The 18,944-nt window shown below is 47.5% G+C and overlaps 1 protein-coding gene and 1 non-coding gene across 3 annotated transcripts in view; one reads left to right on the top strand and one right to left on the bottom strand.

Moving 5' to 3' along the window:
- Positions 1-18,944, top strand: part of LOC131671708 (disks large 1 tumor suppressor protein-like) — a 1,979,893-nt gene that overhangs the window by 58,848 nt on the left and 1,902,101 nt on the right. The gene's annotated exons all lie outside the window — the stretch shown is intronic.
- Trnak-cuu (transfer RNA lysine (anticodon CUU)) lies at positions 14,363-14,435 on the bottom strand. The gene has a single exon. It is a non-coding gene; the product is annotated as a tRNA-Lys (tRNA).

Here is an 18,944-nt window from a genome sequence, read left to right as displayed (position 1 = left end):
TCGTAGTAGTGACGGATCATAGCGCGTTGACGAGGCTTTTAAGCAAGCGAGATTTGCGCCACGCACCACGTCCCGGATGCACTCTCGCGCGAGTTTGAGGACGAAGCAGAGGTCGGCGAATTTACGACAATCAAGGACTCTTGGTACCAGCGAAGATGCCAAGAAGTCCAGGAGCGGCCGGAGAAATATAAAAATTGGAAGGTAGAGGACGGCCTGTTGTATCGCTATATGACAGACTATCTGCTTGATCCAGTTACCAATCGTGAGGAGTGCTGGCGAATAGTTGTTCCGCTCGAGTATCGGGAAAGGGTTTTGCGGGACGCCCATTGTGCGCCTTCGGCCGGACATTTTGGACAGGACAAGACGTGCGATCGGGTAATAAGGGAATATTATTGGCCAGGGGTGCGATATGACGTGCGGACGTTCGTAAATCAGTGTCAGGTTTGCCAAAAATATAAGGTCGAGCAGAAAGTACCGAAGGGGTTGATGGGAAGGCGGATGATTGAGCGCCCGTGGGTGGTGGTTGCGACGGACGTGATAGAGTTGCCGCGAAGTAAAAACCGATTTCGGTACATGGTAGTATTCCAGGATCTCTTTACTAAATGGGTCGAGCTTAAACCGTTGAGCTCCGCGGACGGAAAGTCGCTCTCGCACGCGTTTGAGGAAATGATCCTGTTCCGATGGGAAACGCCCGAGTATTTGGTTAGTGATAACGCGAAAGCTTATCAGAGCAAGGCGTTTCAGGATACGCTCCGAGAATACGGAGTTGAGCATGTGTTCTGTCCCCCCTACCATCAGCAGAGTGACCCAGTAGAGAGAGTTAACCGGATGCTGAAGACGATGATAGCTATGTTCGTGGACAACGATCGCCGGACTTGGGACCGCTACCTACACGAATTCAGACACGCGATTAACACCGCGACCCAGTCTTCTACGAGGGTTACGCCAGCGTTCCTGAACTTCGGTCGGAATCCTCGGCCGGTGAAAAGTTTTAGGAGGGAAATAGAGCGGCGTTCTCCCGTGATCAGGATCAAACCCGAAATTTGGTAGGACCGATTAGAAAGATTCAATGCTTTGCGAGACTTGGTGGGACGTCATATCGAGAAAGCGCAGGAAAGACAGAAGAGAGAGTATGACAAGAGGCGAAAGGACGTAGTATTTAGCGTAGGTGATTTAGTTTGGCGGAGGAACTACTCATTGTCGTGTGCTGCGATGGGCAGGAACGCGAAACTGGACCCCGAATACACCGGACCGTATAAAATAGTAAAGAAAATCTCGAACGTAATATACGAGTTGGAGACTGACAATAACTATCGAATCCCGATGGTCCACGTGAAGGACTTGAAGCGTTACGTTCCGCCGCGCGGTGTGGGCAACGAACGGCGACCGACCGCCGTCGGGTAATGAAGTGGACGGGTTAGATTGTATTTTCGTTTTTCTTCTTTTAATTGTTTTTTTTTATTACTGATTTTGACCGAAGAGCTAGGTAGATTGGCTGGGGCGGTTAATCCTAGCCACCCCACCACGGCCGAATACATCAGGATGGTACGGCTGCGACGCTTTGCGTTGCAAGCCAGCACACCTGATGCCCGGAGTACCAACTGAGGCAAATGGGGTGAGTAGTGGTGAAGGTTATATTTAATTGGAGTGAATGTTGAGTCTGATTGTTGGCGTGTGCGAGTGTTGCCCTTATGTTATATTTCCGTTTGTGTCCCTCTGAGTTCCCGAGGCCGATGGCGGCGGTGCTGGGGAGGTCGAGGTGGTCGTCCACCGATGATCTGGGGGTATCGTTGGACTTGGGAGGGGGTGTGACGGGCGAATCGATCGTTGGATTAGATCGCCCTGTTCGCCTCTCTCTCTCTTCCGCGTGCCTTCCCCTGAGCCGCTGCCACATCCGTCTTGGTTGAGTAAAACCGAGTATCGACGCACGATGTGGCTTTGTTGCAGGTCTGATTCCTGATCGGCGGAGATGCCTGGCGTTAGAGGGATAGGCGTGAGCGGAGAGCAGAGGAGGAGAGAGAGAAACAGTGTCACCGGCATGAGTCGCACATGTGTGCGTAGCCGGCGGCGCTCGGCCATTTTTGAGTACCTATAGGGAGGAGCGCGTAAGAAATCGCGGAAGACGCGAGATCGCAGTCAGTAGGGTTTCGACCGGTGACTAATTGCCAGCTATTCAAGCCTTGTGACTAGCATCAGTGAGTTTTCGAGTAGTGGATTGCCATTGAACGACCATCAGTAAGAAGGAAGACCGGCTGCATCCAGAATCCCGCCTTTCGAAGACAACATCGTTTGCTCAGAGGACGCGGACTTCCGCAGCAGCGCTCCCTCTCAAGGTCAGGTACCCTTTTTGTTTCTCGGTGCGAACCTCGATTTCTCTCTCTCCTAGCATCGTATAGGCCGGACGCGGACGAGCGGTTGCATGCGTGAACTCGCATCGCCCTCGCGGAATTCGCGAGACACGTTGTAAGGTGACGTTCTGTTTCCTGTGCGTTAATTCGCACGGAACGAACTTAGCCCGGACTCGGCCGACGCACACGTCAACGCCGAATGTATATTATTGTTGCAATAAAGAGTAAAATAGTTGAATTGATGAGTTTATTCTGTTTAAACTTGTCTCTCTTGTAATTGATTAAATTGCGATTATCTATATTACCAGACGAAATAGCCCTCGTTAAATTTTCGCGACGAAGCGAATGCGCCTTCCGAGCCTTTCCCCTTAAATAATTTGTGACGCAACGTTGTTCGGGCTTAAATTACTAACGTACGTGTTACAATATAAAAAAAATTCCCACAGAAACGATAGGGAATATCCAACCACTCGATGTTTATGGATTTCGTATCTGAAAAAACTTCGTTCGACGTTTATCAGATCAAGTAATTTTGATGGACTATGAAATGAATCTACATTTAAGAAATAACATCTGTGACGTCGGTTGATGAAACAATTCTCAGGCGCACTTTTTGGTCTATCCTTGCGGACAATAACCGGGACGTGCGTTACCACTATCGCGGGAAATTCCTTTTTTCGGCGACGGAGGATCGAAGCTTTGCTGTACCACACGCTAGGCAATATAGCAATACTTCGCGTTATTTTACCACACTCTTGGCAATAAAATAACGTAAAGGGAGCCTATCTAATATGCACTCGACCACACGCTTGGCAATCGAGTGTAACTATCTAAGAAAGAAAATCCCGTACGCGAAACTAGGAAGAGTAAGGAGAGAGAAGTTAAAGGAGAGTAGTTAGAATGTAAAAATTTTTATTTAATTTTTCTTACTCACTTTTATAATGGTTTTCCCACACACACACTAAAAGATTAACTGGGTCTGGACGAACTTGAAGAATAGCTAACGAATTCAAAATAGTTGTACGAACTGAATGAACTAAATCTGAGCTAACTTTGAACGAACTGAATTTCGAAAAAAATAATAATGCCTGAATTTTCGTGAAAAGATCTCTTTTATACTTTTTTACAAGAGACTCCCACTCGAAAATCTTTGTCATTTTTGGGCAGGAAGAACTAAAATTTTCTCAACTTAATTGGTTGGAAAATTTGGGGAGTATCTCAGCGTAAGCAAGGTTCGAATCCTAATTGGCCGGGGGCGGAGTGTACGGGTGTGGCTTCATTTTAGTGTTTTGGGCCCTCTTCGCATAGATGGCCCTCTATGTACTATTCTGGCCTTTATCTATTTAAACTAATTTTATTTAAAATTAATTGTGTGTGTGGTACTCTAATTTTACAAAAATGTTTCTTAATCTATAATAAAAATAAATGATAGAACAAAAGTTAAGAATTACATTTATCTAAGAACAATTAGGATATTAATAGTTTTAACTATTAATTGATTATTAAAAAGTTTTGAGAAATGCAGAAAAAATCAGAGTTAATTGCAACAAACATAATTAATAACTTTCATTCAAGCCATTCTTAAATTGTCTAACGCAAAGTTGAGCGCACCCAACAATTATATATACGAAACTCGTAAAGAAAATGATCCAATAAATACGGGAAGACAAATTTCGCAATTTTTCGAGAGACCTGCAAGCAAATCTGTTTCCTTTAATTTAAAAGAAATTAGCAAAAATGAAAATAAATTATTTAAAATAAAATAATAGTACTGTTGGCAGGATGCACATGTGCGCTACAGATCTCTACTTTCTAAACATGCGCGCAATCTGACTACTCCGGATGACGCGATTGTAAAATCGCCCTGATAATCTCCAGTACCCGAAAGTCGCCAGATGCACGAGCCGAAAACTGCCGTTCACAGGAAAAATCGTTTTTATTCATCCGCACGCAGTTTTTCATCTTAATTTACGAGTTAAATGTGTGGTCGGTATTTTTTTTCCTTATTCTCTCTTTTTTTTTTTTTTTTTTTTTGAACCGCCGTTACACATCATAAAAATGCAGTTTCTTGTCCATAACTAAGATATACAAATATTTTTAAATACGCTTGGTATAAAAGCAGCTACATTGCTGAAAAACCAGCTAAAACAGACAACCCTGTTGATTTTAGTTTTGGAGATTCTTGCAATATACATTGCGAAGTAGAAGCATGTAAAAAGTTTGCTATAATACGATGTGGTTGGTGTAAAAGATCATTATGTTTCAAACACTTTTTCGATGATTATCATTTCTGTAAGGAATTCTTTGAATGATACATTTTAATTTACCAATAAATAAAAAAAAGAAAAAGATGAAAATTATTATGAAAAATCAAAATATATGTAGTATCGCGTATGATGGCTCTTACGGAAATATATTTATGTATCTACATACCTACGAATATAAATATATATGTATAGATTGTAACAGGCTGCCGTTTAACCTTTAACCTATTTAACACGCCTATGAGTTCGGTCAAACGACGCCTTGTTAGCTACGTGCTGTGAGCACGTTAACCTACCTTGTCCGGGAGTGCGCCTGCGTAGAGTTCCCTCGCCAAGCGGAGTGGGGTTCTCGAACTCGCCACTTGGCGGCGCTGTCGCGCTTGCTTATCAGCGCTCCGTCGGCTGCTGCTGGTAACTCAGTTGACAAGTCGCTTCTCTTGATACCTACGCGATCCGTGCTATTTTACCGGCTTATTCGAATCGGACGTAAATAATAACATGCATCCCGGACAAAGGAAAGACAAAACAATACCTCAGTTAAGAATAACTACTGTTTACTTTATTTAACTGAATCAAGTACACGGGAGGGATTTGCTGAGAGACTCACGCACGCGAATTCGACTGACAATGTAAACGAGGGGAGAGACAGAGAGAAATTCGCGATCGTCGCGGACTAAACGCTCGCACGCTTTAAATAATTTCGCCGCGCTCGCTGCGCGGGATCGCACGCCAATGACAATAAACAATATTGTGCACCTACTGCGGAGTTGTTGGAGATACGGTGGCCAACCGTATCAGTCGCACTAGCCGCGGATTGAACGCCTCGATGCTCGCTGCTCTGCCGCTGTCACTCCGCTCTTTGTCTCTACGTTGCTGTCGAGGTTACTCTCGTAGCTGCCGAGGTCGCGCACGTAGAACAATGCTCGCACTCGACACTCCACTCGCTACTGGAATTGCAGGTGTCGGAGCCACGCACGTTGAACAGTGCGCGAACTCGTTCCACCGCACTGTTTATCGTCACTTGTTGCCTCTGCACACGCCTCGCAATGTGCACACCCACTGCAGCACTCTTTAACGATGTACCCTGGCTCCCTTGATCTCACTCAAAAATTATCCAATGCGTTGGCGGCACAAAAACAGTAGCAAAGATCTAGCCGGACTGAAGGTTACAGTCATACTGGCTAACGAACTCTCCGCTCCCGGTCATTGCCCCTACGCGCCCTCTCTCTCTCAAACCGATCGCGGCTGCTACGCTCAGCCGCTTAGTAACCTACGCGAGTCGAAACGATTTTCGGTAATCGTTGCAGCCCCCTCCTAGCTTCGGACTACCGAGCCGAACTATTTCGCTGACTCGCGACCCTAAGGTCAGGAGAGGGAAGAGGAGAAATCAGCACGCTCCATCCTTATAAAATATTCCTTTATTTGCCCCGCCCGGGCCACCACTCTCCTCCATCGTTTGCCGGAGCCTCCTGGTGCCTTGTGTCGCGGGTAGCGCCAGTGCTCCGCCTTGTTCGGGCACTTCGACGTGGTGGTGATCCCGGGATGACCGCAAATGTAGCAGCCCTTCCGCTGTTGTCGGCTGGGGCCAGGCACCGCCCCTTGGCCTTGGCTACCCGTCGGCGGAAGGGGCTGCGGGGCCGGGGTTCCTGGGGCGGCGGTGAAAGTCACGGTCGGAAACCACCGACCCGTCCACGCGAACCGTGAACTCCTGCCCGGCACCGGGGGCCCCCGAGACTCTCTTGACCTGAGTCTGTGTCGGGGGCTTGGCCGGAGTCTTGGCCGCCGTTCTACTCGCAGGTGCCGTTGGTGGTAACACCGCCGGCGGGCCCGCGGCCTCTGGGGACTCCTGCCTCCGGTCAACGCGCAGCAGGGCCTCGCCATAGGCCCTCTGCCGCCGGACTACCGGAGCCCACTCCCCCAGCATTTCTCGGGCTCCTCGAAAGTCGAGGAACTCCTCCAGGTGCGCATGCACCTGGCGTTGGAGCTCCCCGATGAACTCCCATGCGTTCTCTACTTCCTGGAGGCCCAGGCTCACGTGCCTCCAGGAATTTTCGAGTCCGTGTTGCTGGGGGATCCGGGGGTGGTTGCAGACCCACTGCCCCTGCCCACAGGCCTCCTTTGGCCTGGGGCACTGAGTCGGGCAGTCAGCCACCTCTGGCTTGCTCGGCTCTGGGGTCTGCACCCCCTGGTCCGTCGTGGACGTAGACCGACGGCCCTCTTCGGACGGACCGTCGGTCTGGGTGGACACTTCCCGGGTTGCCGCCTTCCTTGGTTGGGGCCTCATCCCCTCGCGCTTCCCTCGCGAATATGTCCCACTTGCGGGGGTAACTGGCAGGACTACCTTCCGCACGTGTTGGGTGGTTCTGCGGAATCCTGCCTCTTCCCCTTGCCGCATTGCCATTCAGGACATCACCACCTGATGCCAGGGGTTCGCTCGCAGGGTTCTTGCGCGGTCTACCACGGCCTCGCTTAGCTGGCGCCTCGATCGGCGTCTTTGAAGCCGCTACGGACTCATCACACTCGTTCGCGGGGGCTGCAATCGCGGTGCGCTCGCATATCGGATCCCCGCTGGGATCCTCAACCTTCGCGGGAGGGTCGCCTCCGCCCTCCTCTTCCTGCAACGGTGTTGAGTCTCCACCTTCCGGTTCCTCGTCGTCCTGGTCCGAGAATGGGCCGAAATAGGGCTTGAGATCCTTGGCGTGGACCAGCTCGGGCAATTCTTCCTGCTGGTTACCGAGGCGGTAGGTATTAGTCCCACATACCTCCTCGATAACATACGGGCCAGCATACTTCGGCGCCAACTTCGCCGATACGCCCTGAGCTGCGGAAGATAAGATACGGTTCCGCTTCCACACCCAGTCCCCAACCCTAAAGTCGGCCAGACGTCTCCTCCTCTTATAATATACCGCCTGATGGTCCGCCTCCTCCCTGTACTTAGAGCCAGCGCGTTACCATAAGTTAGGCAACTGGCGCATGTGTTCACCCCATTCGGTCAGTTCTTGGCCCTCAGACGCTTCTCGGGCCAACTGATCCTGGGCTCTCCTAAAGGTCGAGGGGGGAGTGAGCTGTCGACCGAAAACGAGCATAGCCGGGCTATACCCTGTCACGCTATGAGTTGCCGAGTTCAACGCGAAGTTGAACTCTGGCAGGTGTTCATCCCAGCTCTTATGGTCCCGCTCCACGTACGATATGAGCATGGCCTTGAGGGTTTTGTTCACTCGCTCTGTAGGGTTTGCCTGTGGGTGATAAACTGGGGTAAGGGCGCGCCGGATGCCGTTCCTCAGCAAGTAGGCTTCGACCTCCTGATTTTTATATTCGGTCCCATTGTCCGAAAGAAATATCTCGGGTGCGCCAAACCTGGTTACCACCCTCTCATGCAATTCCCGAACGATAGTCCTTCCGTTGGCCTTGCGTACGGGTACACACTCAACCCTTCGAGTAAATAGGTCTAAGAAAACCAAGATGTATTCAAACCCTCTCGAGCTCTTTGGGAATGAGCCAGTAATGTCACTGGCCACCACCTGCCAGGGTCGCGAGACCTCTCGTCGACTCATCAGTCCGCAAGGCGGCCTCTGTTCTGCCTTGCACTGTTGGCAAACTAGGCAACTCCTAACGTATTCTCTGACCTGTTCATACATTTTTGGCCAGAAATACAGGTGCCTAGCCCGGGAGAACGTCCGTTCTCTCCCCTGATGTCCCGCTGTTGGCGCATCATGTACCTCCTCGAGCACTTGATGCCTTTTCTCAGCAGGAACTACTAGCTTCCAGGCTTCCTCGTTGTCGATGGACCCTTCGCTCTCCTCAGTCGGATTATAGTGGTACAGTCTCCCCCCTACTACCTTCCAGGTAGGTTGAGAATGCGGGTCCTGGCATACTTCTCGGTATTTTTGTAGATACCAGGCATCGGCAGTCTCCGGCTGATGAGTCATGGCACCCACTTCTACCACCCCCTCCTCATAGGCCCTAGACAAAGCGTCTGGCACCACGTTGGGGTCTCCCTTTCGATACTCTATATCGAAAACATGTCCTTGCAGTGCTAGCGCCCACCGCGCTAGCCTTCCTGTAGGATTCCTCATACTGTGGAGCCACCTAAGGCAACTATGATCGGTGATGACTTTGAAGTGGTGCCCCTCATCATAAGGCCGGAATTTCCCGATAGCCCACACTACAGCCAGGCACTCTCGTTCGGAGACTGTATAATTCCTCTCCGCGCTGTTTAGGGAGCGACTAGCGTACTCAATGACGCGCTCCTGTCCATCGATTTCTTGCGTCAATACCGCGCCTATCCCGCTATCGCTCGCGTCCGTTTGTAATACAAACTGTTCGCTGGGATCTGGCAACTGCAAGATTGGTGCAGAGACCATTGCGGCTCGTAACCTTTCAAATGCCTGCTCCTGTTCCTGCTGCCAAGCGAACGGAATGCTCTTCTTCGACAGGCGGTTTATCGGCTCAGCGATTGTCGCGAAGTCGGGTATAAAGCGACGATACCACGACATCATCCCCATAAATCGCTTCACTTGCTTGATGGTCCGTGGTGCTGGGTACTCCATAATAGGCTTGATCTTCTCCGGATCTGGCCTTACCCCTTCACGGTTCACAAGGACCCCTAGATACTTGACTTCCGATTTACAGAAGTGGCTCTTGGTCTTATTTACAGTGAGGCCCGCACCCAGAATTCGTTGTAAAACCAATTCCAGGTGTCGCTTATGCTCCTCAAAGGACGGCGAGATAATGATCACGTCATCGAGGTAAGGAAAAGCGAAAGGATCTAAGTCCAGGCCAATCACTTTATCCATCAACCTCTGGAAGGTCGCGCCAGTGTAGGACAATCCGAAAGGCATTCTCTTGAACTGAAAATGCCCTAGGCCGGGGACTGTGAACGCCGTAATGGGACGCGACTCCTTTTTAAGAGGAATCTGGTGGTACGCGCTACTCAAGTCCAGTATCGAGATGAACTTGGCATCCCTGATCCTTCGCAGGATGTCGCTCATGAAAGGCAATGGATAGGCGTCAGGCTTGGTTACCGCGTTTACCCTCTGGTAATTTACGCAGAACCGATATTTGCCATCTGCCTTCTTCACCATCACCACTGGACTTGACCACCCGCTGGTTGCTGGTTCAATGACGTCGTTGTCCAGCATGGCCTTGACCAGCGCGTGAATCTCGTCTCGCACCCTGTCGGAGACCGGATAGTACTTTTGTTTACAGGGTCGAGCGTCTCCGATGTCTATCTCATGCTCGACCCCCACAGCACAGCCTAAACTCGCGCCTGCGTCTGGAATTAATCCGTCGACGAGGCTAGCCACTTCTTGGCGCTGTGCTTCCGTGACTTCTACCAGGCCTACGGGTGCGAGGCACGACGTACTAGTGACGCTTGCCACTTCCAACAGTACCGCCACTTTGGCTTTCGCCAAGTACAGCTGGTCCGTGTCAGGGTTCACGTTGGCGCTGAATTCCCTCACGAAATTCGCGCCCACATAGCAGTCATCAGACAGCAGTGGCGTTATGGCGACTCTTACATCCTTCGTGATTCCCCCTACCGTGAAGGGGAAAATCACATGACCCAAGATGGGGCATGGGCGACCGTCGGCGAGCTTTGCTTCTCCCGCACGTGTCACATCTAAGCCCAGCCCCATGTCCGATGCCAACCTTAACCCGAGCTGACCCATTACCGTCGATGAGGCCCCGGTATCATATAGTGCCCTTAACTTGTAGGCACCTATGTCCACCTGGAGCTACCATCTGGTCGCATCCTCGGGATTATACCTACGGGGAGCTTTCTCCGTCCCTCTCTCCTCTGTGGACCGGAGGGTTTCACGGCTCTTCTTGCCAAGGGCAGCCGCTACTCGCATCGACATGCTCTCACCCGTGGGCTTCTGGGACACAGGCGTATCCTCAGGAGCGTCGGGTGGTCTCCTGGAGATTTTGGGTCCGACGGTCTCCTCTCCGACCCATTCGTACCCGTGCTCCACCACTTGAATTCGACCTCCATACCTCGAGGATACAAAATGCCCGGTTACCCAGATCAGGCATCTGCTCGGTCACTGTCGCTTCAAACGCCACTGTACTGCCGGGTCTCGTAGGATCCAATGTCCCTTCCGAGACCTGCCTGAACCCTGGGGTCGCTGACGGGCCTCTGCCACGTTCCAGCGACCCGCGACGAGAGGTCACCTCTATTGGCGACGCGGAGGGGACCTCCGTCCTCCGTTTCCCTGCCCGTTTCCCTTGTTGCAATCCGGGCAATACCTCCTAGTGAAGCCCAGCTTGCCGCAAGACGAGCACTTGATCGGTTGGGAGAAATCTATTTTTCTCCTCTGACCCTCTCGTCGCTGGCCAGGAGACCCAGGGGGGGTTTTATTCCTCTCCCTGTCTTGCGGCCGACCCCTTGGCCGCTTGGGAGAGTTGGCCTTCCTCTCCTTGAAGTACCGGTCTATCTCGCGTCGCAGGGTCGCTACTTGTGACGACAAGTCTTCGAAACGGTCTGTCGCCTGCGTCGCGGAAATTGAAGACCGGTCCTCGGGTTTCCTGGCCTAGCTTTTCACCGGTGACTCGAGTTGCAGCTGCTCCTTACCCCGGGGTTTGTTAGACATGGCCGCCGTTCGGGGTCCTGCCCGGGGCGGTGGTGCCTTCGCTGACACACCCATGTGCTCGGGGTACAACGTGGACGTAGGCTCCAGCCTGGTCCTCGGACGCTCGTCGTCCCGCAAAGCGGTCTCGATCTCGGTCGCCCGGGCGTGGAATTCGTCCACGTTGGAAAGCGTGTTCCTCCGCAGCTGCATTCGGATGGCGGGCAGGAGATTTGCGTATAACAAATCTAATTGTCGCTGCTCCGGTAACGGCGGGCGTAGCTGGGCCAGCATGAAGAGGAGGTGGCAGGCATACTCTCGTACCAACTCTCCCTTCTCCTGGTACTGTGCTTGAGCCTCTTGCAGCAATCTTTGTTGCTGCAACTCACTTGATCCAAACCAACGTCGAGCACCAGCTACGAAGTCGGCGTAACTCCTCCACTTAAACTTATTGAGCTCGTACCATGTCCTCGCGACACCTTCGAGGAGCTCTGATACCGAGCACAAAATTTCGCCGTCCGTTAGCCCGGAGCCCGCGCGTAGATCCTCCAGTCTTGACAAGAAGGTATCCACGCACTCTGAAGCCGTACCTGAATATCGCAGCTTCCATCCTCGGACTATCCTACCCGAATCCTGATTCGCGTAGTATCCTGACGCCGTATTGGTGTCATACCAGGCGGATCCTTCCGGGATCGCCTGCTCTTCACCCATGTCGGCGTCTCTTGGTCCTCTTCGCGGCGGCTGCTCCGTCCGTAAAGGCACCTGCCTTTGAGGAGCCTCTCGAGGTTCGCCAGGGGTCGGTCGCTGGGGTTCCGGGGTACTTCCTGGTACCCCCGGATCGTAGTGGCACGTATACGTAGACTGGAAGTCCACGGTTCTCCTAGGCCGCTCCAGTATGGTAGTTTGTCGATTGGTGGGGTCCCTGCTCCTCAACTGCTGGACTTCCACCTGCAGGGCGGTCACCTGGTCGCTCCATCGTGCGCATACCTGATCGTGCCTCTCCAGCATCTCTAATATGCGGTTAATCCCGACCCGGTTGCGCTCGATTTCTTCCTTCAATCGCTCGGTCACGCACCGCTCCTCCTCTTCTTCTTGAGGTTGTAGCTTCGCGTTCTCGAAACGACGAGCTCTTCGTCGATCTGGCGATCCGGTGGAACTCTTATATTCACTACTGACCCCCTCCGAGGGCCCATTGACCTCGCCGGTCCCCCCTTCCTCTACGGGCTCTCGCCCCGCCCATCTCGCTCCGACTATCCTCCTCCAGGTTGTCGAAGACCGCGAGAGTCCGCGACAGGTTCGCCTCTACTGCTTCGTCTCTATCTAGCAGCATGAGCGGGTGGGCGACGAGATCTTCGGTATCAGCTGCCTCTAGTTCTTGTCGCCTGATCTCGAGCCACCTCTCTCGGCTTCTTCGTCTCCGTTGCGCCGCCTCTCTATCTAATGCTGCTCCTTGGAAATCCAGGTCGATATACTCGCCTAATAACCAATACGCCAGCCGAACTGCCTGCATCAGCTTGGGGCCGTCTGTACGCAACTCCAGTTGAGTCAGGTATCTATCAAGCTGTGTCGAAGGCAGTTCCGATGCCCATCGGGTTATCGCATCGGCGGTATCCTCCATATCGCTGGGGCGTAGGTGACGGTTGAGGTTAATTTGCCTACTCGACCACTACCGCCTCCTATCGCCCAAGGCTCGAGCGGGGTGTTGCAATTTGTATCAGCAACTACCCTAATACGCCTTCAATTACAAGGCAACAATCCACGAGGCTCGTGGGTGTGTGCAGGTGCCGCGTACCCTAAGGAAGTAAGAACTTCCACTCGCAACTACCTGCCTATAGGTGGAGACTAACTGTTTGCTAGCTCCACCGGGTTAGTAAAACTAACCCTACACACACCCGAATTGCGTGCTCTGCAGATATTGTCGCTCAGTGACTAACCCCCACCTAAATGCTCTAAGGTGTGGATCACCACTCGATAAAAAAACAATTTGTCACCTCTTTTATTTACGTTGGAGCGACTCCGGACGTCTCTTCGACCCCTGGGGTTAGTGTGCTCTCGGCTTACAAAAGCAGGTGTTATTGGATCGGAGAGGCGTCTTTTCCCCACTGCAGAGCACGTGCCGAACGAGCCACGTGTTCTTTTAACCGCTCGCACCTTAATACGCACGCGCGCAAACGTCTCTCTCTCCCGTGCGTCGCTCTCTCTTTTCTTGCAAATCGAATCCCCCTGTGTGAGTCCTAAAACTTGTTGGGCGCCATGTAACAGGCTGCCGTTTAACATTTAACCTATTTAACACGCCTATGAGTTCGGTCAAACGACGCCTTGTTAGCTACGTGCTGTGAGCACGTTAACCTACCTTGTCCGGGAGTGCGCCTGCGCAGAGTTCCCTCACCAAGCGGAGTTGGGTTCTCGAACTCGCCACCTGCAATTCCAGTAGCGAGTGGAGTATCGAGTGCGAGCATTGTTCTACGTGCGCGACCTCGGCAGCTACGAGAGTAACCTCGACAGCAACGTAGAGACAAAGAGCGGAGTGACAGCGGCAGAGCAGCGAGCATCGAGGCGTTCAATCCGCGGCTAGTGCGACGGACACGGTTGGCCACCGTATCTCCAACAACTCCGCGGTAGGTGCACAATATTGTTTATTGTCATTGGCGTGCGATCCCGCGCAGCGAGCGCGGCGAAATTATTTAAAGCGTGCGAGCGTTTAGTCCGCGACGATCGCGAATTTCTCTCTCTCTCTCCCCTCGTTTACATTGTCAGTCGAATTCGCGTGCGTAAGTCTCTCGGCAAATGCCTCCCGTGTACTTGATTCAGTTAAATAAAGTGAACAGTAGTTATTCTTAACTGAGGTATTGTTTTGTCTTTCCTTTGTCCGGGATGCATGTTATTGTTTACGTCCGATTCGAATAAGCCGGTAAAATAGCACGGATCGCGTAGGTATCAAGAGAAGCGACTTGTCAACTGAGTTACCAGCAGCAGCCGACGGAATGCTGATAAGCAAGCGCGACAGCGCCGCCAAGTGGCGAGTTCGAGAACCCCACTCCGCTTGGCGAGGGAACTCTGCGCAGGCGCACTTCCGGACAAGGTAGGTTAACGTGCTCACAGCACGTAGCTAACAAGGCGTCGTTTGACCGAACTCATAGGCGTGTTAAATAGGTTAAAGGTTAAACGGCAGCCTGTTACATGGCGCCCAACGTGGGGCTCGAACCCACGACCCTGAGATTAAGAGTCTCATGCTCTACCGACTGAGCTAGCCGGGCTGAAGGTTACAGTCATACTGGCTAACGAACTCTCCCCTCCCGGTCATTGCCCCTACGCGCCCTCTCTCTCTCAAACCGATCACGGCTGCTACGCTCAGTCGCTTAGTAACCTACGCGAGTCGAAACGATTTTCGGTAATCGTTGCAAGATCTATGAATGATAATTAGACCTTGTGTTATTCTCGTGTTTATTTTTAAGAGATATTTCTCGCCATTTTGGTACTATTAACATAAAATGTATTAAACATATTTTTATTTTTCATAAATTATGATTGAGCTACAGCTATATATTTTATCAAATAAAATGGGATACCCCACGTACGGTGTAGAAATCAATTATTTTAAGAAAAAGCAACTGATAAACTCAATTCTCCCAAATTTAGGTCTATTAGCCTACATTTGATTGGGTAAGGGTGGCTTATGGGGGTTTGGTGGGTTAGAGGCAGGTTGGTTAGTTGAGGTAGCTCGCTCATGCATAGGATTAAATTATTTCAGGAAATAACAAACGACTAAACTCGTTTATCCCAGGGTTAGGTGGATTAACCTGCTGATAGTTTGACGAGGGTTGTTTCTAGGGGGTGAAACACCCCTTAAACATTTTTTTTTTAAATCCGAAAACACGTCAATTTAATTTTGGTATTTTCTGATTATCAGTTCGATTTTTAAATCACTCGAACCGATTTACTATATTATATGTCGTAAAACAGTACAAAAAATAGTGTATTTACCCCATATTTTAATAGTATATTAAAAAGGGGGTTGCAACCCTTCGGTATAAATGTTATGTCCTTAAAATCACCTTTTTATAAAAAATTTTTTAACGTTGAGTTTACTGAAAAATATTCATTTGATGCTGAGAAATATTAAAAAAAAACTGATTTTATGGGTTGATTTTCCGGGTGGATTTCACCCCTCAAAAGCCCTTATGGGCCGATAAAAAAAAACACGTCACTAATTTTTTTTCAAGTACTATAACGTATCCCAAAATCATTCAAATCGGTCAGGTCGGATTGGAGTGTTTCCGTTGTTAGACCAGCAAAAAGAGGGATGAGAAAGAAAGTAAAGCTCCACTCATTTTCTCGGAAATTGGCAGAATTCGTGGTATTTTTATGTTAGCTTTTATAATGGTCCCATATATGAACTTTTTTTCTTATGTTACTGAATCACTACATCCAGCTAAACTAATCAATCTGTTTACATCAATTAACATATTATACGGCGCCACCTCATATATTATTTGATTGTCTTAGTACCAGAGTCAAATTTCATGACCATATAAAGAGCGTGACGCCACCTACTTATAGATATACATAATAGTTTTTGTTATTTTATTAAAATATGTTAATTAAGTGTAATTTTGATGAAACAAAGCATTTTTATATAGGTTTTAGGGCATAGATTTTGAGTAAAATAATTTTAATTGCGTTTAATTACTAAGATACATTGAATTTCAATATGCAAAGTTAATTTGTTTATTACATTGTAAATATTAATTATCAGAATAATGCGGATACTCTAAATTCGTGATGAATATCTTAGAAACATGAGTAAGAATTGGTTTCATTGATAACAGTTTAATTATTACCGTTATCAATAAATAAATAATTAATAATTTATTTAAACATATAATTGTATATAGATCGAAAGCGTTAATTTTGTACATAATAATAAGAACTTTATAATTTATTGATCTTAATTGACTAATCTAGTATTTGCATTATAAGATTTTACAAAAAACCGTTACAAATATTAAAATTTATTATAATTTAAATGTTATTAACTAATTTAAATATTTCTTTTTAGAAATTATTTCTACTAGTGATAAATTATTAGTCTGTGTAAAATTTCATTACTGTTTTCTTATATTATGCTATCACATTAATTAACTTTATTAGTTAATAACTTTTGACGATACTCTTTGCGATATTTGTAAATTATACTAATGTGATCAATATCTACTTTTGTAAAGTTTACATGTTTTAAAATTTCATTATTACTATTTATTCTCTTGTAAATTTGGAAAAATAATTTCTCACAATAGCGTAAACAACTCGAAGAGAGCTGTCCTGCGTAAATAGGCGGGAAAATTGATGTATACGTAAATACGCTAATTTTTGCACAGGCTAGCATTCACTCCTAGCCTTGCAAAGTGAACGTATGAGATTAAATAAATTTGGCTAATACCTAAGTTTTTTCTCTCAAGTGATTAACTGAGAAAATCCTCTCTTTTCTTAATGTAATTTGTGCTCGACTCATAGAACATATCGCGCTATGAGAAACTTGGGCTGAATTACATTCTTTTATAAGAAAAACTTAAGCTCTGGTTATGGGACACTTCGCACCATAAGAAACTAGGACAAAGTCTATCTTTCCTTGAAACTTCACTCATATAATCATATATATTATTTATTATTTTATTTCAAACTAAAAATTAGAAGCATTTTGAAAAACGAAACAAATTCTTACTCATTAACGCGACCAACCACGAGAATACAAACGATAATATAAATAATAAGTGATTCGAACAAAAAAATCCATTCGATAATTCTGGAACTAAGTGAGAGTGGATATATATATTGAGAACATTATTACCATTCATTTATTATCAAAATGAATTTTGATGTATTTGAACGTGAACTTAGAAATTGAGCTAACAACCGTTGTTGTCTATCAAGTTTCGGATTCAAGCTCACATCAGGTCATTTCGATCTACAAAATAAAAATTAGAGAATGTTGCTTTACCACTAAATCCTGACGATGCTATTAATTTGCAAGCTGTTGAACGCGTCGTTCAGTCGGAAGTCGAAACTGTTATAGACACTATCATAGCATATTTGAAAAGTATTCTCAATTATTTAATTGATATAAAGAAATCAGCGATAAAAATAGATATTCGAAATACAGAAGTAGACGTGTCGTCCCATGGAATATCAAAAAGTGGTGGACGAGCTTCACATACAAACCATATGTAATTATCCATGACGCAGCTCTCGCTGCTGCTATTGTTGACGACTGTTTGTCAACGAGAATGAGCTTCACAATCCGTGGTTTTGATTGATGTAACTTTTCTCCCACCCCATTCTTTGATCCTTTCTTCAAGTTCATCGGTGGCTCGTTAGCGGTGACCACTGCTAGAGCCATGGCCACGGCAGTGGCGGCGGCTGGGGCAAGAGCTATGGCGGCGGCAGCGGCGCGGCGACGGCTGGGGCGGCAGCTGGAAGTTCCATTGAGACCATTTCCAATACTTCTATCCCCTCCCTTTCCACTAATGAAATATTGTAGTGACCCCAAGGAAGCGTATCGGTGGTACCAAAAAGCAAGAACCGTTTGTCACCACGCGCACTGAGCGCGTCATTTGTCTTCCTCTGTTTGTACGTATAATTTATGATGGCGATATCTGATGATTTTTTGCATAAAAATCTCTGTTTAAAGTCGCATTCTCACGAAGACACTGACATAGTCTTCACATTCGATCATAGCTTTCAGTACGGAACTCTTTAGACATTTTGCCTTTTTCATTAGATTTCTATTCTGAATTCTAATGCTATACGTTTTACTCCTGAGCCCGACAAATTCCAACAAGATTTCATCGATATTCTTATCTTTCATCGGTCTACGAGTAACAACTTTCTTATTGTCTCTTGAAATATTGAATTGATTTTGTTTGTCAAAGTCTGAGGTATCGAATTCATTACTCTCTCGACGCATGACGTCATATACTATATCGGTATTAGTGATCTCATACACCAGACTATCCGTGTTACTCTATAACAATTTGCAATGCTCACCCACAGCACTACCCATATAGTCATAGTGTAATCGATAAGTCTAGGACAGCAAGACCGATGTATATGGATTTTCTCACTGTTATTTCCAATCGCAAGAGTTGAATCGTCGCTAGCTCATTGTTAAAAATATCTTTACTATGGCAATTTCGTCGAGCTATGATAGCTTCAACATTATATCTCCCTTCCCACTTGCTCATCAACTTCACTACGATGCGTTTTTTTCATTTTGCATAGTCTTCCTGTACATGGCATTATTCAATAGTTTATATAGCATTTTTTACATTTCTTCAGTTCATATACACTACCGTCCATAAAGATTTGCCATCTCCTTGCTGAAATCATCAAAACTTTAGAGTTTTATGGCTCAGTTTCTATAAAAGCTAGAAAATCCTGCGGCATCTCATTTGAAAGGTCTTGCCTAGACCTTTCAAATGTTGTAAAACATAATTGATTTTATTTGTTTTTTGTACAACTTGTGACGTCATAAACAAATTGTTTTTTTTTAATTTTTTCACATCAACTTCGACCCCGATTTATTTATATAACGGATTCTACGATGGAAAAACTGTATAAGTCATTCGATAGAGCTTTAAAAAAGCTACAAAATCCATATCCGGAAAATTTTTTTACCTTTATTTTTTATGAGCTATATGGTGTTTTATACAAAAACAAAGATTTTCAAAAAATGGGCTGTATTTTTTTTATTTTCAACTCTAAAGAAA

This window comes from Phymastichus coffea, unplaced genomic scaffold (assembly GCF_024137745.1).
Source record: "Phymastichus coffea isolate CEN01 unplaced genomic scaffold, Cenicafe_Pcof_1.1 PCOF00010, whole genome shotgun sequence".
In the NCBI taxonomy this organism is placed as follows: domain Eukaryota; kingdom Metazoa; phylum Arthropoda; class Insecta; order Hymenoptera; family Eulophidae; genus Phymastichus; species Phymastichus coffea.
Note: the sequence above shows the minus strand (reverse complement) of the source record. Positions and strands in the feature narration are given on the sequence as shown.